Source organism: Palaemon carinicauda, chromosome 4 (assembly GCF_036898095.1).
Source record: "Palaemon carinicauda isolate YSFRI2023 chromosome 4, ASM3689809v2, whole genome shotgun sequence".
NCBI lineage: Eukaryota > Metazoa > Arthropoda > Malacostraca > Decapoda > Palaemonidae > Palaemon > Palaemon carinicauda.
Window position 1 is genome coordinate 164,316,471 of NC_090728.1, and position 27,195 is coordinate 164,343,665.

Below are 27,195 nucleotides of genomic sequence, written 5' to 3' on the forward strand. Positions count from 1 at the left end.
GGATTGACAAACTAAGAATGTTTGCGGGTGGGGACTGGCACAGAAAGACTACAAATACACAAGTGGAAGTAGGGCAAGTAGCCTACATGTCTGAGCTGTGAGCCTTTGATCTGCAGTGGACTAGTAATGGTTGATGATAAATAAATACATACAGTATATGCAATATATATATATATATATATATATATATATATATATATATATATATATATATATATATATATATATATGGGTTTGAGCTGTCACCCAAAATAGATTTTTTCATGTCAAAATCTCTCTCTCTCTCTCTCTCTCTCTCTCTCTCTCTCTCTCTCTCTCTCTCTCTCTCTCTCTCTCTCTCTCTCTCTCTCTCTCTATATATATATATATATATATATATATATATATATATATATATATATATATAGTTAGTTTGTAAAATATTTTCAATTTTGCTCAGAGTAAGAAAATTGTTGAATAAAACTAAGTCTCTTGATGCAGTAAAAGTTTCAAAATTTTATCTTCTGCCCATAAATACGTTGCCCGGTTGCCAGATTGGTGTGGAAAGTTATTGATTGGGGTACATAGTAAAGCTTTACACAAACAAAGCTCAAAATCTGCTACTTGAGACTTTTTAGACAACAAATATTTATATCAAAGCTCACCAAATTCTATTAGAATTCAAGTATAATTAAAGATATGCAAACCTTCATATATTCAGGTAATTTTTAACGATATTATCAGGTTTTTTGTCTCCGCCAACTAGAAGATTTGAAAGCTCCTTTACGAAAACTTTTTGCTTGCATTTGCTACGAAAACCCACTGGCTGCTGCCTGCTGGCATATGAGCTTCCTGGTCAGCGCCATCTATTGATAACGTACCCAACTAAAGTTCACGAGGGTTCGGAATCAAAGACTATAACCTTCAGTATATAGTCTTTGTTCGGAATCTGTATTAAAGACTTATTTTTTTATTTAATTTAAAATTTGAGGGTTTGTATTCAGGTAGGAACACATCGCAAATTTTAAAAATAATTTATATTATTTATCAATGTGGTGTGTGGCCTGCAAGAACTTTGCTGTAAATATTTACCAAGTAACAGGAAATCCAAAACAACAAAATTACCAAAGAAATATTGCTACCCCCTACCATAGGGTGAAATGTATAAAAGACCAAGTGTTAAACACGGACTCTAAAGGGATACCTACTTCACGCATAACTGACGTGACTATTGTTTAACGTAAAACGCCAGAACCAGCACTACAAGAACAGGTTAGACAAAATGGCGCTATATGAAAACTGTTTTCCGTTTTGTCGCCAGATTAACTAAACTACGAGTGAAAGTGCTGAATCTGCATTTACGGAAAATGACTTTCCAATGCAGGATCCCGTGTCTGGCATAAGGCAAGGTAATCTTAAAGTAGGTGAGTCTTCGTCTGTGGTTAATTAACACGAATCGTATTATGAATTCATGATTAGGTATTGACTGGTATTCACTATTCGGGGTGTATGTATGGGAGCGGCTGTGTGTTTGATTACAGCTAACTTGGAATACTGCAGTGTAAGAGGGGGTTGCTGGGCCGATCCCCCCCCCCCCTCTCCTGTTAGGTAAGGGCACAGCCTGTAGGTTAAGTTAGGGGGGAAAGTGTAGGTTAGTTGATGTCCATTTTTAATGCACACGGGAGGAACTGGACGCTAAAATACAAAGGCTTCGTGGTAATGTAATGTTTAAATTTGTGGTCAAATTCGTCGTGATTGGTTTTGCCAGTAAATTCTCCACCCCAAACCCGGCGTTCCTACTGGGTGTTCATTACTGTAGTATATATTAAGTTATATCTTATTAACTTTATTTGTGATGGAAATAAAGGTCATTTTCGAAAGATATATATATATATATATATATATATATATATATATATATATATATATATATATATATATATATATATATTTGGGCTCAAGCCATGACGTCCTGATGGAAGGTTCCTTCAGTAGCTTCCTTGGGTATATTTAACTACAGGGATATTCCCAGAGAATTAAACTACAGGTTATCACAGAATTCTAACTTCTGGTGCGAGTACCCTAAAGGTTTCCCTCTAGGATATCGTATATCAACAGGGGACGTATGTATTAACACGCCACATAGCTATCTGCACCCCATATAGAGTTAACACTTCGATATGGAAAGGTGGAGAATAACTGGGGAGCCTTTCCACAGTTACACTCGTCCGTGGCGGCTTTTGGTACTCGAAACGTAAACAAACGGGCGCCATTGTTAAATGACGTCACGTCCGTCCTCATCCTTCAGCCTGTAGCACCTTGCTTTGGTCGGTTTTCCCTTTGTGCGATTTTCATCGACTTACATCACCGTTATGTCTTTACCTTCAGCCTCGCCTTGATCTGGAAAGTTGAGTACCAGGTCCCAGTATTGTTTAAATAAGCTCTAGCCGTAAAGTAACTTCTACTTTTCGTAAAATATTGTGTTTTGTGGCAGAGCTGTGACGATCCCGGACGCGCCATTTTATGGCGTCGCTGTTCTTTTGCATACCTTAGGTAAATGTCTAGGAGAAGGCCGCACCCGTTTTTCAAGTATTAACGACGAAAAACGGCAAAAAACAACCAGATTATTGTTGCACATCGCATAGAAACATGAGGAAATGAATAAAAAGTAAACTAAGACGTAACTTTTACACATAAAATGTAAGCATAAACCTACTACTACAATTATGGGGGACCCCAGTGGGAAGCGGGGTTTTTGGGTGGGGGGAGGAGGTTAAAAGTGATTTTTCGGGGCACTACCGAACCTAATACAACCACCTACCCTACCCTGGGGGCCCTGTACCCCTACCTAGGCCTACCGGGGGGGGGGGGGGGGGGGGGCTCCGCCCCCCCTGCGACCCCCTCTTAAGGCCACAGTGATTTTCAGGGCACCACCGAACCTAAGACACCCACCTAACCTAGCCTATGGGGCCCTGTACCCCTACCTAGGCCTACTGGGGGCGGGCTTCGCCCCCCCTGCGACCCCCCCTTCGTTATACTATCACCTTTATAATATACTCTATAAATCAATGAAGCTTACCTTAAACTGTTGGTTGGTAAAGATGTGCTGCTGCTTTGAGGAAAACGTGAAGCCGTTGCGATGGTTCCCTGACATGCAACTTGAAGTAGGAAGTGGCAAGGTACCCGACGAAGTGTTTTTTCCTCCTACCACATTTCGGCACTAAATTCTTCACATCCCGCCACTTCCTCTCCACAGTATTGGTATGAGCCTGTGTCTGGGGATCAACAAAGTGAAGGCTGTGGTTAACCAATGCTTAAAACCTTCCTCTGCCAGACAGTTATAAGCTCGCCAACAGTCCGAAATTATAGTTGTGCCTGGTTCGATCCTCTCCTTAATCAGCGAGAACAGGGTGTCACGATCTCGGGTTTCCACGGGGACCAGAAAAAACTCGTGATTCGCGGCAAATACCACCAAATACCCACTGGCCGTCTATTACTCGGCCAACATTATATTTCCGTTTGCCGAATTTGGACTCGTCAATTTCTACTGTACAATTGTGGCCGCCAATTTTCTTGCTGCGCCTTAATACCCAATTAATTACAACTTCCCTGCAAAAAGAAGACCAATCGCAGACAGTACCTTTATTTAATTTCAATTCAGAAATGGCCACTTCGTAGCAAAACCAGTTTTGAACCCACAAAACTATAAATTTTAAATTAGTTTCAATGTCCAGTTTTCCTTTGGAAAACCAGGTACCCACAAACACCGACACTTTATATGAACAACGCTTACGTCTACGTCTTTTCGTAATGTAAGACTTATCACACCTAAAACTATGTTTCTTGTAATCCAGTTTTCCTTTGGAAAACCAGGTACCCACAAACACCGACACTTTATATGAACAACGCTTACATCTACGTCCTTTCGTAATGTAAGACTTATCACACCTAAAACTATGTTTCTTGTAATCAATCCTACACACTTCCTGACAATGCAGACACTTTTTATTTTGCAAAATTAAATTGTGTCTCTGGCACAAATCCACAAGTTTTTCGATTTTCCCCGAATAGGCTAAAACAAATTCACCGTAACTTAAGAAACAGTCGGCACAAGAAACAGGAATTTCAATTTCTTGTGCAATATCAGATGACGTGCTTGCTACGGCCTCCATGTCTAGGAACGAAATAAAATGGCTGGGTAAGAAAATGTATTGTCGCACTGTGATGGGTAAGAAAATGTATTGTCGCACTGTGATTGGCCAAACGTGAAGACGTCATTGGGAGAGAAAATGTATTGTCGCACTGTGATTGGCCAAACGTGAAGACGTCATAGTGCACTAGTTTGTCTGCGGATTATAGTGGTTACAGGGCTCATTTGAGCAAAAATAAGACACAGTCAACAATAACAACAGACTTAGAAAAATCTGGGAGGAAGACAAGAGTAGCGTGAATTTGATCGTCGATATTTCGACTATTATTTATTTTCACTAGTGAACCCTCGTTTATCGCGGTAGATAGGTTCCAGACGCGGCCGCGATAGGTGAAAATCCGCGAAGTAGTAACACCATATTTACCTATTTATTTAACATGTATATTCAGACTTTTAAAACCTTCCCTTGTACGTAGTACTGTTAACAAACTACCCTTTAATGTACAGAACACTTAATGCATGTAATACAGTACCCTAAACTAAAACAGGCACAAATATTAAAGGCGACTTTATATCATGCGTTTCCTAAACACCCCAAAAAGCACGATAAAAAATGGCAACCAATGTTTTGTTTACGTTTATCTCTGATCCTAATGAAGAAACAAACGCATTTACACATCTGTTTATAGGTTAGTTTTTGCATCAATTATATTGATTATTCAGTACAGTATGTTGATTTGGTTATTACTAATGTTTTACTTAATTTTTCTTAGGACTTCCAAATGAAATTTTTTTCTTTATGACGGCGTCATAAAGTACGCTCAGTAAACAAACTAAGGAATTTAACCCGCATGATGAAAGTGATAAATAATGATATTACAGTAAAAGCTTTTATAAAATATGTTATTACAAATATTATTTACCGTATCTATATAAAATCATACATACGTAGCAAAGCAGGAAAACAATCTACGAGAGAGAGAGAGAGAGAGAGAGAGAGAGAGAGAGAGAGAGAGAGAGAGAGTTGTTTTACATACGTAAATGTAAATTTTAAACAAAACAAAAATAGCCCCATTTCATATAAAATAGATTACAAATATTTTACTTTATCATATTACAGTAGTCTGTATAATACTGTAAAGTTCAGTACAGTATGTTGTTGTTAAAGTCGTGGCGATGAAATTCTCACGAAACAAAAACACGCCATTTGATTACAACAGCTGATTCATTCTCTCTCTCTCTCTCTCTCTCTCTCTCTCTCTCTCTCTCTCTCTCTCTCTCTCTCTCTCTCTCTCTCTCTCTCTCTCCGTGTTATACAATACTTACATTTAGATGAAGAAACTAAAATTAGTTTTCTTGGTGTCAATTAAATACGAAATGAAATAATTAGGCCGAGTCTACATCCATTTCAATCATAGCCAAAAATAGGGCATCCGATTTCATCAGCAAACCACTATTTTTTGGGAAATATCATTTTATTCTAGAAAATTGCCACTCTTTAAATAGTTAATTGCACATTAAGAAAGCGTATACTTTTGTTTTTAAATTTCGGGTGTGTTTTAAAAATCGAGTATTGTTGACTTTTTTTTTTTTTTTTACTTTTGGCTGTGATTAGATCAGCTGTCATCTAGCTGCCGCTCTTGAGTGTGTACGAATACACTAACAAAGTATCATTTATACCATTTCTTAACTTATTCAAACCGTCTACAGTATACAGTTGATATTACATAAGCACCAATGTGTTATAACCTATCAAATTTTTTTGTTTATTACATTTAAACCCCCCTCTATCTCTCTCTCTCTCTCTCTCTCTCTCTCTCTCTCTCTCTCTCTCTCTCTCTCTCTCTCTCTCTCTCTCTCTGTGGGCTACTTTTCACTACCTCCCATTCCTTACCTCTCTCTATCTCTCTAACAAATGATATCTTTGTTGCTCCTCAAAGTTTCATTTATATTGAAAATCAATCATGATTCAATTTTCCTTACTTTCTCCAATCTCGCACCATCGGTCACATCGCGGTATTTTCGATATTTCCGGAAAATCCGCAATATATGTATAGACATGGGTTATGAAAAAAAATCCGCGAAGTGGTGAATCCGCGATGGTCGAACCGCGAAGTGGTGAATCCGCGATGGTCGAACCGCGAAGTAGCGAGGGTTCACTGTAAATTATCTCACTTGTATACCATTATATACATACATTCCTACATATTCCAGTAAAAATAAATTGAATATCAGTGTTATCTTCATGCGGCCCTCTCCTAGACATTAACCCATACCTTATTTAGCTAGCCAGAACAGCCTTATCCGACCTCTTAACTAATTGATATTGTTAGTTATTTAGTCTTCATAGCTAGGAATTACTTTGTCGTGTTTTAACGCTCATCTACTCGGTCGTCGTTCGACCCCATACTAGATCGCTAGCTTAGCCCCTAGGCTAGATAGCCTAGCACTTGTGTTCATGTATGATATATACCAGTGATCCTAGGTTAAGTTATGAAGATTGTGGCATTATTAAACATACTGTTAACTGTGATGTAAGTGTTTTCGCCTTCGGGGACCATATAGGGGACTGTGTTGATTGTGTATCATTCCATCCTAACCTAATGCAGGAAACCCTATATGCTCCCTAATCCCCTGCCTGCGGGCATTCCCTCTGTGTGGCCATGCTTCCCCTTCTATATAGGGGAATCTTGTCTACAATCAGAGTATTTATTGCTTCTCAGTCTACCCTAAGGGAATGATCCCCCCTTAGGGTTGCGACCGAGAAATAAGGAACGGCTCTGCCCTTCCACAGTTGCATCTGGTTGGGTTACTCCTCCCTTCCTGCAACTTGCGATGTGTCTTTCAGCCTACCTAGCCTAGGAGTTAACCCTCCTTATCTAGGTTAGGCTCTGGGGGCTAGTTCTGTACTTTTATAGTTTGAGACGGTACTCCTGTACCAATCTCATTCTGGTAACTAACCTAAGGTTGGGGAGCGTTCTCCCTCTCCTTGGTGGTCGTTCTTGTACAGAGCCTCCACTATGAAAGTCTCCTCTTCTTCTCCCTCCCCACCTATCCCTTTGGTGTAGGCTTGCCTACACACATATGTCCTTAGTCCTACAACTCCTCCCTTGGGTGGAGTGGTGGGACTAACTTGTTCTCCTGCTGAGCTGGCCGCTCTGGTACACATACCCTTCATAGCGTTCTATGGGGGTAGTCGCCGGCAGCGGTCCGGCCGGCGGGGGTTTCCCCCTCTTGAGTGCCCTCTAACCCTCCCTTGGGTTACCCCAGGCACCCGGCCGACTGCCGGCCCCCTGCCGCCGGATGCTATGAGTAACTACTCCTATCATGAGTGCACTCTCGCCGGAGGGGTATGTGGTCTTACCCCTCCCATCCCTCCTTACCTTTCTCTCCATCTATCCTGGTGCCGGTCCCTTGCCGCCTCTACTACTGGCGATACTGCCTTACCTCTGGTGACACTCTTTCATAAGATACCCTCCCCCCTCTAAGACGTCGGCCTTCCGTGTGCCGGAGGCTGCTGCCTTCCGTCGGCATACAGCCGACGTCCCACCCCTCCCTTTACCTAGCAACAGCTGGCCGACCTTCGGAGCCGGCCACCGGTATGCCGGCATTGATTGCCGGCGGTCTAGGTATACAACCATATACATATCCATCTTATGAATTGATCCAAGCTCACCAGGCTGTCAGCCTTCGGCTGCCGGAGCCGCCGCCTCCTGCTGGCGAACCGCCGCTGTGCCGGCGGTCGCCATGATGGTATTATATTTAGATACTCAATGTGTCTGTCTTGATGCCTTCCACCCTGCAGGACCGGCCTCCGGCGTGCCGTCGGTTTGCCGGCACCCTCCGGAGATGTTAAGGGACATGCACCCCTTCTCATACCTGCCGACAACATGCCGACACTCATCATACTGCAGCCAGATGGCTTGGCCACTTCTATATATAGGTATTGTCTTACCATCTAAATCTGTGGCTGTGCTGTCTGATTGCACATTACAATATTCCAGCATACTCTGTGTGTCTTAGTGCAGCCGATTGCCGGAACCTATATCTAATAAGGGGTTTCTCCTATTCCCCTTCTACCCCAGGGAGCCGAGTGGTCTCAGCCCCTGATACACCTCGCAGGCAATTTCTGTTAGAGGCTTAGCTTCTACCCACCACGGCTTATCCATATGGATATCCGTTTTGTGACTTTCGGCCACAAAAGAAATTGCCTTCTGATAAGGTTACGGTAACCGACTGGGCGGGATTCACAGGTATGTGTCTATCTACTTCCTTTCCTGCTCTCTACTTCCTTTCCTGCTCTCTACTCTCAGGCATTATAATACCTTATGAATCGTTTTAATGCTTAAAAACTTAAGATTAAGTTATCTTAATTTTAGAGTAATGTAAGTCATTCTTATGCCTTCCATGTACTCATGATCTCTTTCTTTTACAGGAGGAGTATATGAAGTGCGAAAGCAACTTTTGCGGAGTGAAGCGCCTGGACTTCTACGGGCACAAGGCGTGCCGGACCCACGCCCCCTGCGCCGCCAAGAAAGGCGACCTGAAATACTGGGACCCGCAGCACTGTACTGTCTGCAAGAGTCGTCTGGTCGAAGCGTTCAACGATCCTCCTTCAGCGGAGGCAAGGGACAACACTCGAGAGAAGCTACGCAAGTGGGTGCGTGGCTTCCAGAAGAACGCCACCGGACCGTATCTCGCCAGCGAAGATTTGAGGGCCTTGCTGTTTCCAAAGGCATCTAAAGACTCCGTGGTCCCCAGTGATCAGATCCCCACCGTCCAGATCGTGGTGGAACCTGATATTGTCATGGCCCAGTCCATGCATGAGTGCCACTTAGATTCCGACAACGTGGAACGTATGTCGGAAGGGACGGAGAGGAACCTCATGGGCAAGGAGCTCGACTATGAGGAAAATCAGGTGGAATACCCTGATTCGGAGCATGAGGTCGCTCCCAAGCCTACTCCCGCATCGACTCCTGCACCGGCCGAGGAACCTGTTCCTCCGACTTCTGCCACCCCGGACCCTCTTCCATCAGGCACTCAGGAGGTCTTCAAGATGCTTGAAGCCCTCATGGAAAGAAAACTTCGTGAGACCCACGAGCTATTCAGGTCTAACCTAGGAAGTTTTAAACAACCGAAACGGATTTCGGTTAAGGACCTCCCCTCTTGCTCGGATACTAACCCATGGAGGTATGCCGAGCATATGCCGATCACGACTGGTAAGATCTTCATCAGTGAGAAGGTCGGCTCGATCTTGTTGGAAGAAGTGGAATTCTTCCCGAAGTGTTACGTCCGGCTCAGGTCCGAACCAGCCTCAAAGGAAGAGACCGAACCGAAGGAAGTAATCGTGTTCGATCTCGCGAAGGCCCAGGCTATGCTAGCCAGTGCGGTGAAGAGTAGGGGTTTCACCAACTCCAAGATGCCGGCGCTCAGTAAGAAGCACCCAACCTTCGTTGCCCCGAACGATGCGACCTTCCCCTTTATAGAAAAGGCCTTCACTGTGGTCTTGAAAGCAGTGGAAGAAGGGAAACCTTGCCCTGTACTCGAGGAGTGCAGACCCTTCTCCCTTACTGTCCCCCCTGATGATAGACACTGGAAAGACATCCAGTCAACCTTCACAGTGGGGAAGTTAGAGCCTGACGTAGCCGGTCGTCAGTTCAATGAGAACCTCCCAAGGCTAAATGATCACCTCCTTCGTAGGGAACAGGATACGAAGGAGAGGCTTGCCGCATCGCTGTCCCTCCAGGTACAGCTCGAACTTATGGCCGGAGACACTAGAATCCCGGACTTCTACATAGTCCTAGCCAAAACACATTTGGCAACGGTGACGAAGGGCTCGCAGAGCCTGTCGTGAATTCGTGTTTGCCAGCGCGACGGTAAAACACGAACCCCGGAGGCTGATTTCCTCCAATATCTGGGGTAAATATCTCTTTCCCTCTTCCCTGGTGAAAGAGATTGCCGACAAGGCCGCCACGGAGAACAGGAACCTTCTCCACAAGTGGGGCATGTCAAAGAAAAGGAAATCCTCTCAGGACGATGGCCCTCAACCTAAGAGGAAGTCCATGAAACCGAAACCCCAGCAACGTCAACAGAGACGGCAGTTTCCGGGTTCCGCTACTCCCCAAGTGGCAGCACAGCCACAGCAGACCTTTCAGTTGGTCACCCAGCCGGTGGTGTCGCAGTCACCGGTCTTTACCCCTGCATTCGAGTAACATGCTACTACCTTTCGTCCCAGAGGTAGGGGCTCAAGCAGAGGTTCCGGCAGAGATTCATCTCGCCGCCCCTCCAGAGGCAGAGGAGGAAGGGGAGCTAGCGGCCGAGGTGGCAAACCCTCGGAATACCAGAAGCAATGAAGTGCTTCCGGTGGGAGGAAGACTCCGCCAATTCCAGGATCGTTGGACCTTCGATCCCTGGGCACACAGCATCGTCAAGAAGGGACTAGGTTGGAGCTGGACGCAACCACCCCCAGCCTTCCAGCAATTCTTCCAACAGTCAACCCCCCTTCCTGGAAGAATACGTCCTAGAACTCTTGAACAAGAAGGTGATCAGGAGGGTAAAGTCAACCAGGTTCCAAGGGAGACTATTTTGCGTTCCCAAGAAGGACTCCGACAAACTCAGTCATTCTAGACTTATTCCCCCTCAACAAGTTCATTGCGAACAACAAGTTCAAGATGCTGACTCTCCAACAAATAAGGACCCTTCTGCCTCAAGGGGCCTACACGGTCTCCATAGACCTGGCGGATGCCTACTGGCACGTTCTGATGAATCATCACGCTTCCTCCTACCTAGGATTTAGACTCCAAAGGAAAAGTTACGCCTTCAGGGCCATGCCCTTCGGGCTCAACGTGGCTCTACGGATCTTCACCAAGCTGGCAGACGCCATCGTCCAACAGCTCCGCCTTCGTGGCGTCCAAGTGATGGCTTACCTAGACGACTGGCTGATCTGGGCGACATCGCCCGAAGATTGTGTAAGATCCTGCAACAAAGTCACCCAGTTCCTAGAATATCTGAGATTCAAGATTAACGCCGAGAAATCTCGCCTCTCTCCAGCTCAGAAGTTCCAATGGTTGGGAATCCATTGGGATCTTCAGTCACACCGCCTTTCCATCCCGCAGAAGAAAAGGAAGGAAATAGCAGGGTCTGTCAGAAGACTGCTGAAATCCAAACGGATCTCAAGACGACAGCAGGGACAAGTTCTAGGCTCTCTACAGTTCGCCTCTGTGACAAATCCAGTGCTTCGCGCACAGCTAAAGGATGCCGCGGGAGTCTGGAGACGTTCCGCATCCATCGCTCGAAGAGACCTCAAGAGACGGCTCCCAAACAGACTTCGCTTACTATTAAAGCCGTGGTCGGAAGCAAAGGCCCTGAAAAGGTCCATTCCTCTTCAACACCCGCCTCCATCGCTCAACATCCACACGGACGCTTCACTGGAGGGTTGGGGAGGTCACTCCCACCAACGACAGGTTCAGGGAACATGGTCTCCCCTATTCAAGACGTTTCACATCAACATCTTGGAGGCCATGTCGGTTCTTCTCACCCTGAAGAAACTCTCCCCGCCTCCCTCGATCCACATCCGTCTGACTCTGGACAACTCGGTGGTAGTTAGATGTCCCAATCGTCAGGGCTCGAGATCGCCCCAGATAAATCAGGTACTTCTTCCAATCTTCCGTTTGGCAGAAAAGAAGAAATGGCACCTGTCTGGAGTTCACCTACAAGGATTCCGCAACGTGACGGCGGACGCTCTATCACGGACAAGCCCAATAGAGTCGGAATGGTCTCTAGACGCAAGATCATTCTCCTTCATCTCTCGCCAAGTCCCGGAACTTCAGATCGATCTCTTCGCAACGAGCGACAACAATCAACTTCCTCGATATGTGGCCCCGTACGAGGACGCCAAGGCAGAAGCAGTGGAGGCCATGTCACTGGATTGGAACAGATGGTCCAGGATATACCTGTTCCCTCCCCCCAACCTTCTGCTGAAAGTCCTCTCCAAACCGAGAACCTTCAAAGGGACAGCGGCCCTAGTGGCTCCCAAGTGGCCCCGGAGCAATTGGTACCCCCTGGTCCTGGAGCTGCAGCCCATGCTGATCCCCCTCCCGGGCCCAGTTCTCTCTCAGCAAGTACAGAAGTCAACTGTCTTCGCTTCATCACTGAAAGTCAGGGACCTTCATCTCATGATTTTCTCTCCCTGGCCGCAAAGAAAAGGTTTGGGATCTCGAAGAAAAGTCTAGACTTCCTCGAGGAATACAAGACCGAATCCACACGACGGCAATACGAATCTTCCTGGAGAAAGTGGGTCTCGTTCGTCAAAGCAAAAAACCCTACGGAAATCACCATTGATTTTTGCATGTCCTTCATTCACCTTCATGGACAAGGCTTAGCGGCCAACACGATTTCTACCTGCAAATCGGCTTTGACTAGACCACTACTATACGCTTTCCAGATTGATCTGTCCAGCGATATCTTCAATAAACTGCCAAAGGCATGCGCTAGACTACGCCCAGCACCTCCGCCTAAACCTATCTCCTGGTCCCTGGACAAGGTGCTCCATTTTGCCTCTAACCTGGACAACGATTCGTACCCTCTCAAGGACCTGACTCAAAAAGTTATCTTCCTTTTTGCTCTCGGCTCCGGAGCCCGAGTCAGCGAAATAGTGGCATTGTCAAGAGACGAGGGTCATATCCTGTTCGCAGATACAGGGGAACTTACCCTCTTCCCTGATCCGACGTTTCTCGCAAAAAATGAATTACCCACCAAGAGACTGGGCCCTTGGAGAATCTGCCCCCTGAAGGAAGATGTCTCTCTATGCCCAGTGGAGAGTCTTAAGGTCTATCTTCAAAGAACTTCAGACTTCGGTGGAGGTCAACTCTTCAAAGGAGAAACATCGGGCAGCGACCTGTCACTGAAACAACTAAGAGCGAAAATCACCTACTTCATTCGCAGAGCGGATCCTGACAGTACACCCGCAGGTCATGATCCTAGAAAAGTCGTGTCTTCTCTGAATTTCTTCCAGAGCATGGATTTTGAAAGCCTCAAGAGCTTCACGGGGTGGAAATCGTCGCGCGTTTTCTTCAAGCACTACGCGAAGCTAGTGCATAAAGTTAAACATTTCGTGGTAGCCGCAGGTAGGGTTATGAAACCTGCCGTTTAACTCTGCATAGAACAGCAAGTTACTTGGGACTTTAACTCTACGGGTGCCTGTGTTGACCCTTGTGTGATACATAGTGATTTCATGGACACTTAGGGTTTCTAATAGACTGTTCTTATCAAGGTGAAATGTCATAGACTTCACACGAGTGCCACATGCCCTAGGGCATGATGTGTTTTTCTTTGAAAAAGACTGACGTTCCTCCGGAACTTGTGTTTCTAAAAGTGAAATTTATTTCAGATTCAAGATTGAAGTCTTTTATTTTCTATGTACATAATTCTTATTATTGTAAATTAACTTTACACCTTTTATTGCAATTATTATCACTATAATCTGCAATCTATGAAATAAAATGTCTATTTTATTACATGTGCGTCTCTCTCCGCTCCTATTATTACTATGAAATACATGATTGTCAGTTTCATTTACCCCTTTCCTTTGGAATGAGAAGAATAATATAAATTACCTGTATTATATACTCACTCATGCTGTGTAATATTCCTACTTGAATACTTACCTTCGTCATGCCTTCGAGACTAGATTGATCTCTCCTCCATGGAGTGTAGTGATTAATTATCACTTGTTTATACTTGAGAATATTCCTACCCGAATATTAACCTTCTGTCTTGTCTCCGAGTCCTGCACGAACTCTCCGCAGGGTGAGTAGTCCTTCAATGATCACTTCGGATTTTGGTATGATCCGCCGGGACTTCTCTGCCAGGGGGGCAGGAAGCTGGATCCCCACGGAAACTCTAACGAGGACACATTATATACCTCTATTCGGAGCCCTTGGCACTTACTTTAAAAAGGGGAAATTTTCCACGATACATTAATTCTCTGGTACACTTCCATCAGGACGTCATGGCTTGAGCCCAAAAAACGGATTTTGAGCGAAGCGAAAAATCTATTTTTGGGTGAGATAGCCATGTCGTCCTGATGGACCCTCCCGTCTATTCTAGTCCAGCCTTTCAGGCCCCGCCCTGTCCTGCTGTATCATGGAGATTAGCAAGGAGCTGGCCTCAGGATGAGGACGGACGTGACGTCATTTAACAATGGCGCCCGATTGTTTACGTTTCGAGTACCAAAAGCAGCCACGGACGAGTGTAACTGTGGAACGGCTCCCCAGTTATTCTCTACCTTTCCATATCGAAGTGTTAACTCTATATGGGGTGCAGATAGCTATGTGGCGTGTTAATACATGCGTCCCCTGTTGATATACGATATCCTAGAGGGAAACCTTTAGGGTACTCGCACCAGAAGTTAGAATTCTGTGATAACCTGTAGTTTAATTCTCTGGGAATATCCCTGTAGTTAAATATACCCAAGGAAGCTACTGAAGGAACCTTCCATCAGGACGTCATGGCTATCTCACCCAAAAATAGATTTTTCGCTTCGCTCAAAATCCGTTATATACAGTATATATATTTTCTCCGTGTCTTACTGTAATAAACCCATAAAGCTTGATTTTCTAGTGGATTTTACGAATAGTCATTTTTATTAATATAATCGTTGATAATTAGCAACTCGGTAATTGAATTATTAATAACATCAGTAGTTAATTATTAATAACAATTAAAATATTTCTGGACCTATTGAAATCATATATAATTATACTTTTAGTATCAAACCTTTGTTAGGTTACTTATGGGACTGCCTTCCTGGTCCTATTACGGACGGGAACCATACTCGTTACAGGACCCACAAAATCAGGTATCGTATACATTCATAGGAAATTTCCTTATCACTACATAATGTTGTTTGTCAAGTCCACAGTATCAAAGCACTTGGAGAATAGGAAATTGTCTCCTCCTGAGTGAAATATTTCTCGTTAGCTAATTCTCGAATTGGGATTTTTTTTGCTACCTACAAATTTAATATTTACATGGCCGCAGTTTGAGATCCTTAGTATCCAAGGCCCATATTTTCTACTAATCTCTTAAATCCTGTGTCATTGTTATTATTATTATTTATTATTATTATTATTATTATTACTTGCTAAGCTACAACACTAGTTGGAAAAGCTGCATGCCATAAGCCTAGGGGCTCAACAGGGATAATAGCCCAGTAAGGAAAAGAAACAAAAAAAAATTAAATATGTCGAGAACAGTAACATCAAAATATTTCTTATACCAACTATAAAAAAACAAGAAAAATAGGATAGAGTAGTGTGCCCGAGTTTACCCTCACGCGAGAGAACTCTTAACCCAAGACAGTGGAAGACAATGGTACACAGGTTATGGCACTACCCAAGACTAGAGAACAATGGTTTGATTTCTGAGTCTCTTTTAGAAGAGCTGCTTACCATAGCTGAAATTTCTTTTACCCTTACCTAGAGGAAAGTAGTAACTTAACAATTAGTGATGTAGGTTAACCCCATGAGAGAAAAACAATTTTTTGGTAATCTTGGTGTTATCAGGTGTATGAGGAAAGGGGAATATGTAAAGAATGAACCATAACCAGAGAGAAGGCTCCAGTATAGTACTGTTTGGCCTGTCAAAGGACCCCATAACTCTAGCGATAGTATCTCAATGGGTGTCTGGTACCCTGGCCAACCTACTGCCTATAAGCTTTGCAATTTCTTGAAAGCATTACATTAAATTTGCTTTGTTCAACTTCAAGTTTATATATTTTGTCTTACATTCCTCTGTGATTTCCTGAATGTTTCTCACTTTATCATCCGTCTTGAACCTGCAATTATTTTCAAAATGTCCTCATGATTGATGGTAGTGTTGTGGTACCTATCACATGTGTTATAAGTACCATATTTTCCCCCACCACAGCATAACTTTGTCACCACTATCACGAATAGCCTTCTGAACTTTAGGATCACATTTCAACAAGTAGGCCTAGTCATGTTTTACTTTAGGTTTTCCTCATTCTGGTGTCAGCAACCATGGTTTGAATCTTTAGTGCCTCATCTCTTATCTTTTCATTAGCAAAGTTTACAACATTTCCATGTGAAATTGACCTTGTCCTAAGAATTGTTGGTAAAATGGTTCAATTATAGAATGGTGCAATATTAGTTAGGACATTGAAACTCGCATAATTGAATACTGTAGATCTTCGCAAATACACTATTTTGAATACCATATACTACTGGTAGAAACCTCAATCAACAAAGTTACAGATTTTAATAGAAAATAACCATTTTGCTCCTATTGTCACATCAAAGCCACCTCCTTCCAGACGGTAGTTCTGAAAAACTGACAGGTGGTGCTTCTGCCATAAGTGATTTGTTTGAAAAATAAAGGGCCCAATGTTTTATATTTTGAACCTCTATTTTTCATATTGAAATATAATAGCTCTTATTTTATTGATCATATTAATAATAAAAGGTTAGGGTAGAAACGTGTTTAATATATTTAGTCTGATCATTGGAAATGGAAGCCATGTGCATGTTCGAAGAGATACTGGAGAGCAAAGCTACAATTCACCTCTTTAAGTTTGTATAATTAATAATTAATGCCAAAATACTAGCCCTTGGGGTTAACGCGCGTAGTGAAACAGAGTCCACATGCCAGAACATAGGAGCAGTGAGATGATGGTTAATTGCGAGCTAAGCGAGCCTACAGCAGAGCTAAAATCATTAAATCATTAGCTTAATTAAGTTAAGAAGTATTTGTAATACAATAAACACTGCTATGAACGATGCTATAGAAAATTGGATAGAAAAACACGTTTTCTCTGTTTCCTGAAGTCATGGAAAACAAAAGCTCTTGTTTTGACATCTTCATTACTGTTACTTGGTTTTGATTACGGTCACTGTTTTTTTATTTTAACTTTTCGTGTGACAATGACAGACTGAAAGAAAGTTTTAAATGTTCATTCAAATATCAACACAGACAGGTACACTATATCTTGGTGTTTCAAACTAATTTGATGACGATACCTAGCCCAAAGCCATAGCTTTTAATTTATGGTAGTCAACCCACCCTAACTCAATAACTGCATTTCCGCCAGGAATCATTATAAAAAAAAATTTCCAAACACCACAAAGTACATTATAAACCAGTCTTATTTTCCACAAACCATTTATTGCACTATTCTATAATTTTATTGGTAAAATGACAGTTTCAGCCAAATTCGGATATCCAATATAGAAATAAAATATTTTCTAGCTTGAATAGTGTGTTTTCAAAAGGTTTTACCTTTATTTTTTTTGCTGCAAATAATGAGGTTTAGAGATAACGGGGACCCAGTAACAACTACAATAATTGGTTCCACATTGGTAAATTGGGGTCTTCTGGATACATATAAAATGTGATTTTTTCATCCCTTGTTTTTTTTTTTTTTTTTTTTTTTTTTTTTTTTTTTTTGTGTAGCAGTCTTCTTCTTATTACAAATTCCTCCTTAGTTAAATGACCTAATGATTTATTGGTTTTGGTTTTTGCTGTTGTAGCAGACAAGACTTCCTTGCGGAAACCACCTTTGTCATTCCCTTCAGGGGATCTCTCCGATAGCTCTGCTACAGGTCAGGAACCGTATTTCGAAGCCCGGGTGAGGACCGTTGCTCAAGCCTTAGCGACAGCTTTTCAACCTCTTTGCCCTTCAGAGACTCCAAGGATCACCCTGGAGGAGTCTTCCTCGCCGTCGTCTGATCCAAGGTAAAAATCCACTGTTCCTTCCTGCAAAGAGACCATTGTTTCTTCCTCTCCCTTGAAGAGAAGAGGAGTTTCTGATGAGTTGGTCTCATTCAAGGTCAGGCAGACCCCTGTCAGGACATCCAAGCGAGGTCAAGTATTACCTTGCCTACTCCTCGTCCAATTGCTCCAAAACCAGCTGGGTCCTTCTGCCCCTCTCCCATAGAGGAGGTTCCTCGAGACCTCGGAGCAGCATCTAAACCCGTGGGAGACACTAACATTCCTCTACAGGTGAGCAGCGTATGTGTCCCACCAAAGCCGCCCGTATTGGAGACCACCTTCCCTTCGAGGAAAGAGTCTAAGAGACTCGAAGACCCTGCCAAAATTCTCAACGAGGATTATGAGACCCGCATAGGCAGTCAGGCAGTTATCACAGCTCATTACTTCGACAACGACCACGACCCATCCCGAGATGAAGTCTCGTGGGTGGGAGATTCTCGAGTTCACGGTCAGTACTCGGCCTCCGGGCTGTTGTCAGAGTCCGAACGGTACCGGGTCTTAAACCTCTTGAGATGAGGGCAACCTTCCTGCAAGCATAAGGTACCCCCCTTCGAGAAGAACTCAGTTTTGAGCTTTGGCTCATTTCTCGTACAACGCCCAATGTCTACCTTCAACATGGGCTTGAACTCGAGGATGGGAAACTGAGAGTGCGGCCAAGAGGATCACCTCTAGGTAATGGAACTTTCCCTTCCGATGTGGGGAGAATCATCGGCTACGGCAGCAGATGTTGATCGTGTCCTTCCTGTCTGTGGAAAAGACTTCCTTCTCCCGTTGGTCTCCCCTTCTGAGGATTCTTCCAGCGAAGATAAGAATTCATCTGCTCCCTTGCTGAGGGGGTAGTTCCTCCACCAGCCACTATATAGCAATCTTCCTGCTAGCTGGAAGGATCATTGACTGTGGCAGCAATCGGCGGCCACCTTTCCCATCCACATGAGAATCTTCCTTTTCCTGGTTAGCCTCTGCATCGGGGGATTCCTCTAATGGGAATTGGATCACCCATTCTCCATCATTGCCCTTCAAAGTAGGCCTCGTCATCAGCAGTCTTGTTTCGTTAGAAGACTCGTCTCTCCTACTGACTTAGATTTTGAGAGATCTTACGGGAATTGGTTTCTTCCATTCCCTGCCCTTGATCTTCGGAATCAGGCCATCAGACTCCCCTCACCAGCAAGACTCTGTGCCCAACAGACTTTGTTTTATCAGCGAGATTAGTCTTGACCAGCAGACTCTTCATGCACTGTCGACTCATCAGCAACTCACGATGGGGATCCCGAGAGTAACCCTCTCACTGACTAACAGCCACATGCGAACACCTTTCAGGAGGCAGTATCTTTGCTGTGACTTCACGCCTGGAAACTACCCTGTCCCTCCTCTCTAGGGGTCTCTCTCCCACAACCGGTTGCAGAGAGAATGTCTGGATAACTGGATAGATCTTAGGCTTAGGCTAATCCAGGCTAAGTGGTCTGTAAGTTGGTATCATAGAAGAGGTATCCTTCTTTTCGATAACACTATGCCAGCATTATGGGTGTTCCTCAGTAACCCACGGGAAGAAAGCTTATCTTGGTTTCGGCAATGAATGGCCAGTCTCTCCTTTCAGACCATAAGGAATTATCCTTTCTTCCACATCGGCATCACCCCTCGTACTGATTTTCGAGCCTATGGACCCTTAGTCGGAAAGGAGACCTTGTTCTAGGACAAGAAACTCAAGGCCTTTCCTCGAGGAAACTATTATCGAGTTCCCCCAGTGTCAACACGTCAGCACGTGGAAGGTCAAGAGGAAGATCACAAAGAACCCCATCTCTGCCTGGATTTGAATGGTCATTGACATTGCACTGAAACCAGATCCTCCTCAGACACATTGACCAGAGCCCAAGACGTCGGGGGCATTGCTACGTCCCAGACGTTCAAACGAAACTACTTTGGGGCGCAGATTCTATAAGCAGGCGTGTGGAAGAATCTAATGACCTTCACTGCAAACTACCTACAAAACGTAACACACGGGAGACTCGATGCTGTTTTGAATGGTTGTGTGGTGGCTGCCCAACAACGGTTTTACACCTCGAGCTCCTTGATGGACAAGTAGCAGGAGGTTGAGAGCATTGGTTACCTGGTTTTAGTCCGAGTGAAAGAATAAGAATGACTGGCTCTTTCTTCTTTCTTTTCTTCATCCTCCCCTCTCGCAGAAATCAGCATTCAGGGTCCTTTGCACAGCTGATCTCGACCAACTGCAGGTAAACCATTGTTCCCTTGTGTAACCTGGTATTGTGTCAATACTGTTATGTCCCTATACCCTGGCGAGGTGGTACTGTATTGGGAATGTCTTGGTGATCTTGGATAATTCCTATGAATCGAAAGAATTCTTACCGTGACAGCCACATAGCTAGTCTCATAAACTCGCAGCTTTTGTAGGCCGCAGACAATCCATAGCAAGGTTTTAGCAAGGTGTAAGGTTTCCACCTACTATATGCTAATTCACACAGAGGGTAATCTTCGGGTTAAAGCCAAAAAGCCAGATTGGCAGGGATGTCCACCCTCCTAATGGGTGAGTCAACCACTATGAATATTGTTGTTTTGTATTCCAGTTACGGAACAAATGATAAATGTGGAAGTAATTTTTATTTTTCCTAAGGATACAACCTGCAGCTATTTATATCAATTTCCCCACAAACCTAGTCCCCGTTGAAGCCCTACCTCCAAGTAAAGTGAGGTACAGTCACAGGTGTGTGAGTGAGAGGGTTCCACCCCCCCCACTAACTAGTTGTATGGGTGGTTAACCCTCGCTGTAAGTCTAATGGCTCGTCTTTCAGCTTCGCCGGAAGTAATCCCTATGAATAGCTATCATATTTGGTTTTAAACTGATGATGGTGTATGAAGATAAAAATGGGTATAAAGATAAAAATCTCGCAGAGAAGTACTCCATAGACTTGATAATACTGCACTAGTCATAAAATGTGTTGGAAGATGGTGGCTGGGTGCAAGTTGATGCACAGGTAGTATTGTCAACAGTTGTAGCGATGGTTCTCGACAATAACGTATAATAGATAGCTAGAAGAATTGGCATTCGAGGTGCTATATTGACTTCAATAATTCCTGAACTCGAAGGTCTCCATAATACACTGATTCATACTTAGCATGATAATACACTGGCAAGGGAGCAGTGGAGACAATATTTGATAATTGTCTTGCTGGATTCTCTGTTCTAGTCTTTTACAGGAAAGTCCTGGGAGATCACACAGAACATCTTCAAAAATAAGTTTGTTCGTAGACAATTATAAACCATTGTTCTTTACATAAGAGAATGATGATAGCAAAGCCGGAATAAGGTGGTTAAGAATATAAGAGGTGTCAACAACTGTAACTACCGGTAATAGAGGAGCAATTGGCCCCCCCTCCCATTGTCTCGCTGACATATCACATGGATATAAACTGTCAGAGAGGACAGACATTCTCTCTGACTGGGAAATTGGCAGCTTTAATAATACAGTCTTTCTCTGTTTCCAGCATGTTTGCAACTTAGTGTGACAGCTTTTGTGTTTGATGGGTTGGGTTGTTAGGTTTGATTTATTTTCCACTTTGATTATATTATGGATTTCAGCACTGAAGAGAGGTTGAGCATTTAATGTATGAGAGACTCCTCTTCGCGATAGCATCTTCAACTACTTTGTTCTTTGCTTTGTCTTGGTCTTATACATGAGATAAATGATAATAAGTAGGGTTGGTTCTAGTTGTTGGAACATTGGGCTGTGTTGTCATAACCCCCAATGTCGCCTGACAGCAAACCAAGGGACTGATTGCGCGCTTATTTTGTAGAAATGAGTTGCTTCTTACCAGTGCCCCTTCTTCTTGGCGACAACTCATTTGCAAATAAGGTGGAATGCGCTGCTCTGGTCCGTGTAGATGACTTTAGCTGCGTTGACAACCCCAATGTCTCCTGACACTGAACCAGGCACTCGGTCACCTTCTACTTTATGCCCCTCCCCTCTTGATGTTGGTTCTTGAGTCTGGCATGCATTTAGTACCGCTTCGAGTTCTTGGTCGTTGCCTTTGGGAACTTGGTATCATGCTTCCCCCATTAGTGACCGGTTCGAGATCAGTAAACTGTCCTGTCAACTCCTCAACACCAGAGATGGGTAACAGTAGCGTTAGGTCTTTTGTGAGATGTACAAAGGAATATTGTGTATTCTTTTTCAATTTCTTAACAAAAACTGAGCTTATCTGATTCGCTTCCACATGTTGCGCTTTCCTCTATCTTACAAGAACTGGTTCAGCTCTGATCTTAGTAACCAGTGGTCATGTCCCCTGTTTCTGGGCGGCATTCTTGTGTGGGGGGAGAGGTACCCAGGCAAGATGGAGGCTCCTTCAGTCACCATGGGAAGACCTGAATGCTTTCCCTTTGTTCAGCTCCTGACACAGTATTATTATTATTTTATTTATTATTATTGTTATTATTATTATTATTATTATTATTATTATTATTATTATTATTATTTCTAGCTAAGCTACAAACCTAGTTGGAAAAGCAGGATGCCATAATCCCAAGGGCTCCAGCAGGGAAAAAAAAAAGCTGTGGGGTAAGGGAATAAACACTACAAGGGAAGCAGTGAACAATTAAAATAAATACTACAAGGGAAGCAATGAACAATTAAAATATTTTAAGAACAGTAGCAATGTAAAAATAAGTCTTTCACACGAAAACTAGAAAATCTGGGAGGAAGAGAAATAAAATGGAATAGTGTGCTCAAGTGAACCCTCAAGCTAGAGAACTCTACCCCAAGATAGTGGAAGACCATGGTATAGAGGCTATGGCAATACCCAAGACTAAAGAAGAGTGTTTTGGTTTTGGAGTGTCCTTCTTTTAGAAGAGCTGGTTATCATAGCTAAAGAGTTTCTTGTACCCTTACCTAGAGGTAAGTAGCCACTGTACAATTACAGTGCAGTAATTAACCCCTTGAGCGAAGAAGAATTATCTGGTAATCTCAGTGTTGTCAGTGTATGTGGATAGAGGAGAATGGAAAGAATAGGTCAGACTATTCGGTGTATGTGTAGGCAAGGGAAAAATTAACCATAACGAGAGATTCAATGTAGTACTGTCTGGCCAGTCAAAGGACCCAATAATACTCTAGCAGTAGTTATCTCAATGGGTGGCTGGTGCCCTGGCCAACCTTCTACTCAGGGGATTGTCTTCTCTGGTCTCTTGTTTGACGATGGGTTCCCATCATCCTCTTCACCTTTCCTCCCAGTGTCATTGCTCTAGCCGGGCATTTAATGTCTATCATTGGTGGCCACGGGGTCATAACAAGAAGAGTAGCGCCAACGTATTCTTGCGTGTCATAAGAGGCTACTCAATGGGACGGGACGAGGGAACTGGGAACGGGAACCCCCGCTCTTGTAATTTTATTCCCGAGAGATATCAAGGAAGACGAGCGGAGGTGGGGGCCCGAGTGACTGCTTCCCACACTCTTAAGATTAATGCAAAAACTCCATTGAGAGAGTATCTGAAACATTATAATCGATTCCATATCTATAAAATTAATGAAAACAAATCTATTGAGACAGCATATGAATTGTTATAATCGCTTCCAGATGAATAAAATAATGGAAAAAAGTCTATTGAGACTAAGTTTTGTGTTGTCTGATTGTGCATGGATATAATGCAACAGAGTAAAAGACATGAGATTGGAAGTATGTTTAGGAATAGAAGGATGGATATATTGCCTTTTTGTGAGACAAAGATTAAAGGGAAGGGTTAAGTGACTGGTAGAGTAACTGGGATTGAAAGGGGAAGAGCAAGAGAGGATGTGGCTTTATTGCAGTGTGAATGGATACCAGATAAATTAGTGGAATGGAAGGATGTATCATCTAGGTTAATGTGGGTAAGGGTTAGGTTGGGTAGGGAATATTGGGCTTTTGTTAGTTCGTATGGGTTAGGTCGTGAGAAAGGTGAAGAAGAGCAGAATGAATTAACTAGGTGAGTAGAAAGACTGGGTAGAAGGAATTGTCTAGTTGTGATGGGTGACATAAATGCCGGAGTCGGTGCTGGAGAGGTAGGTGTCATTGGCAAGTATATTGTGAGAGACTGGTAGATGTGTGTGTTGAACAAGAGCTGGTAATTTGTATTTTTTTCAAAAAGAAAGATAATTATACATGTAATGCATAGAACAGTTGGGGATGGTGAAGGATTGGACTGGATTGGTAACAGGAAATTAGCTGACCTAGAGTATGCTGATGCTGTCCATATTAGCAGAACACCACAGAACTTGCAAAGCTTGCTTACCAGAATGCATGAACTATCACATGAGGTTGGGTTCAAGATAAATATAAGAAAGACTGAGATAGAGGGAAATATACAATGGAAGATGAAATATTGCAAGGAGAAAGAATTAATGAAGTGGAATCATTTAAATATTTAGGAACTTTGATCTCTAGTACAGGGTCTAGAATTTCAGTTTAATGAACGATTGAAAAAAGCAAATCAGACAGTGGCTAGGGTAATTAAAATTTGGGAATCAAATAGCCTTAAATAACATATAAAAATCAGGGTATGCATCAGTTTAGTAAGATTGGTGTCACTGTATGACATGAGCCGTGGTAAGACAATGAAACGGTATCCAACAGATTTGTAGGTTTGAGAGCAAAGTCCTCAGAAGAATATTGGCAATTAAATTGCAGGACAGAATTAGAATTGAAATTATAAGAGATTACCCGAGTGCCATATGTAGATGAGATCATGGTGAGAGGTAGATGGAGATGGTTTGGGCATGCTCTTTGAATTCCCCAAGAGAGATTAGTTCATCAAACTCTCAACTGGACTCCATAAGGCACGAGAAGAGTTGGAAGACCCAGACCTAGATGGCTGAGGACTATGAAACATGAGGTAGTTGATTAAAGGAGAAGTATTAATGTAAAAGTTCAAGAGAGATGACTGGCAAAATCTAACAGAGGCCCTTTGCATCAATAGTCGTGGGAGATGAGGATACATGGGTAAGAGTGGCAAATAGAAGTGGTAGAAAGGACATTAATGGATTTTGTGTTGATAACAAGAAGGATGTATGGAAGATTAAAAGATGTGCACGTGTTTATGGAGGCGAGGACAGGGATTGGGTCATTTGTTTGAAGAGAATAAGAATTTTTGGAAAGAAGTGAAGAGAGTAAGAAGAGTGGTTTGAGAATTTAAGAGTGTGAAAGATGAAAATTGAATGTTGTTGAAAGGAGAGGAAGGAAGGAAAAGGTGGACTGAATATTTTTAAAGGTTACTGAATGTTGACAATAATAGGGAGGCAGATGATGGGAGATGAGAAAGAGGTTACAGGAGAGAAAGCGAAGAGAGCACTAGATGAAACGAGAACAGGAGAAGCGCCTGGTATTGAGGGCTGAGATTTTAAAGGAAGGGGGTGAGACTGTACTTTAATGCTTGGCGAGATTGCTTAATATATCTTTTATGTTGTCAATGATACCAGTGGACTGGATGTGTGTGTATTGTTTCACTACACAAAGTTAAGGGAAATGTGCACGAGTATTCTAATTCAAGGCGTATTAGTTCGAGTGTGGTTGGAAAAGTGTATATTAGTGTTAATTAGTAGGATGAAGGATAAAACGAAGGATGCAATCTTAGAAGTACGGGGTGGTTTTAGAAGAGGTAGGGGATGTATGAATCAGATTTTTACAGTTAGGCATAAATGTGAGAAATATTTAGCAAAAGGCAAAGTGTATGATGTGTTCATGAATCTGGAGAAAACTTAGTAGAGAGTTGATAGGGAGGCCAGTCCGACAGTGAGGAAAAATTTAAGTCTTCTGTTTTAGGGGGGTGTGGATAGAAGTTAAATGAGTATTCTTGATACAGCCTGTAAGATATTGTATCATTGCCTAAATATTTGATAACCATTAATGTCCTAGCAAGTATTTCTAATCTTATTCATTATTAGTTGATTTGTAAAAGATAGCAACAGTAGATAAAAGTAGCTGCTGTTATTGGAAGTTTAATAAGTAACGAAATTCAAGTATCAACATCGCATAATAGATTATCAGTTATTGATACAATAGATACTGATGACTTCATAGCACCTTGAATACAATCGGAATTTATTATTTTGTATCGCAAATAATTTGTACTGAGGTAAATGAGGATGCTATTGCATTATGGCAAAAGCTATCAGAAATTTTGTTTTATTGTCAAATATAAAAAACAACATTTTTAGTCTCGGAACGACATAATTTTGTCATAAAATTTTGAAATGCCTTTTTTCCCAAAATGTATTACCCTCTAATATGTCGGGAAAAATACATCTGCAAATGGCATAAGCACAAAAGTATTCCCCATGCTAATACCCTGACTGTAAGTTATAAATGGTTATATATTTGTTAGTACAGTAACTTTATCTTGAGAAATTACACTGCTTGGAGATCAAACTGACTTCTTATCAATTTCATGCACAACGTTCTTACAATCTTGATTCAAATAGGCTTAACTCTGTATGATAAAAGTCCCTATTTACAGTGATCAAGTGCTTGAATTAGTACAGCTATATGGTGTTGGATGTGGGCCTTTGGACCGGATGAATTAGTCCAAGCAAATGGGCACTTAAAGAGCGAAAAATACATTAATATCCGTGAGGCTGTAGTTTGGAATATTCGAGCAATAGCCATCCATACCAACTCCTCAGCCTATCAAGGTAATACTGTAGTTAAACCATAATTTCTTCAGTTTAAGAGTAAGCGGGGAAAGGGAAAAATCTCCGGTCGCCTTGGTGACCGCTGAGGTAGCAGCAGTAGGGGATTCAGCATATACAGTAGATTCATTTGTGGTGGATAACTGAGTAGGGTGGGCTGAAGCACCCTAGCAGTACCAACCAAACCCGGCTATTTTTTTTTTATTGTTATCATTATTATTATTATTATTATATTTTGCTGCTGAGCTCTTGTAGGATGGACCTTCAATTCTCCATTCTCCTCTGGCCTTTTGTCACAGTTTGTTGTTGAACGGGTAAGAATTGCTCAGCTTTCAAGTTACTTTTTTTCCTTGCTTTGTTCTTTGATCCTACTATTCTCTCCTTAAAAAAAGGGGGAAATTCCATCAGACCCCTTCCCCTTGTTAATGTGGATAATTGGGCTAGGTGAATTATCTTAGGGTAATGTTTATTAATATGGAATTTTTATAAAATTAATATTAACTTATCTGGGTAATTTAGCTACTGCCACCCATCCTTACCCAAATTTGGTATTACATAACTGACAAGGAAGGCGAGCGAGTTTTATTCAGCTGACAGTGTTGCCAATGGTGGGCA

The 27,195-nt window shown here is 42.7% G+C and overlaps 1 long non-coding RNA gene across 2 annotated transcripts in view; it reads left to right on the forward strand.

The window, feature by feature from the left end:
- Positions 1-1,239: 1,239 nt before the first annotated feature.
- Positions 1,240-27,195, forward strand: part of LOC137640143 (uncharacterized) — a 51,650-nt gene continuing 25,694 nt past the window's right edge. For both annotated transcript variants that reach the window (XR_011044308.1, XR_011044307.1), the window contains exons 1-2: positions 1,240-1,403; positions 26,409-26,583. This is a non-coding gene — a long non-coding RNA (uncharacterized lncRNA). The remainder of the gene's footprint in view (positions 1,404-26,408; positions 26,584-27,195) is intronic.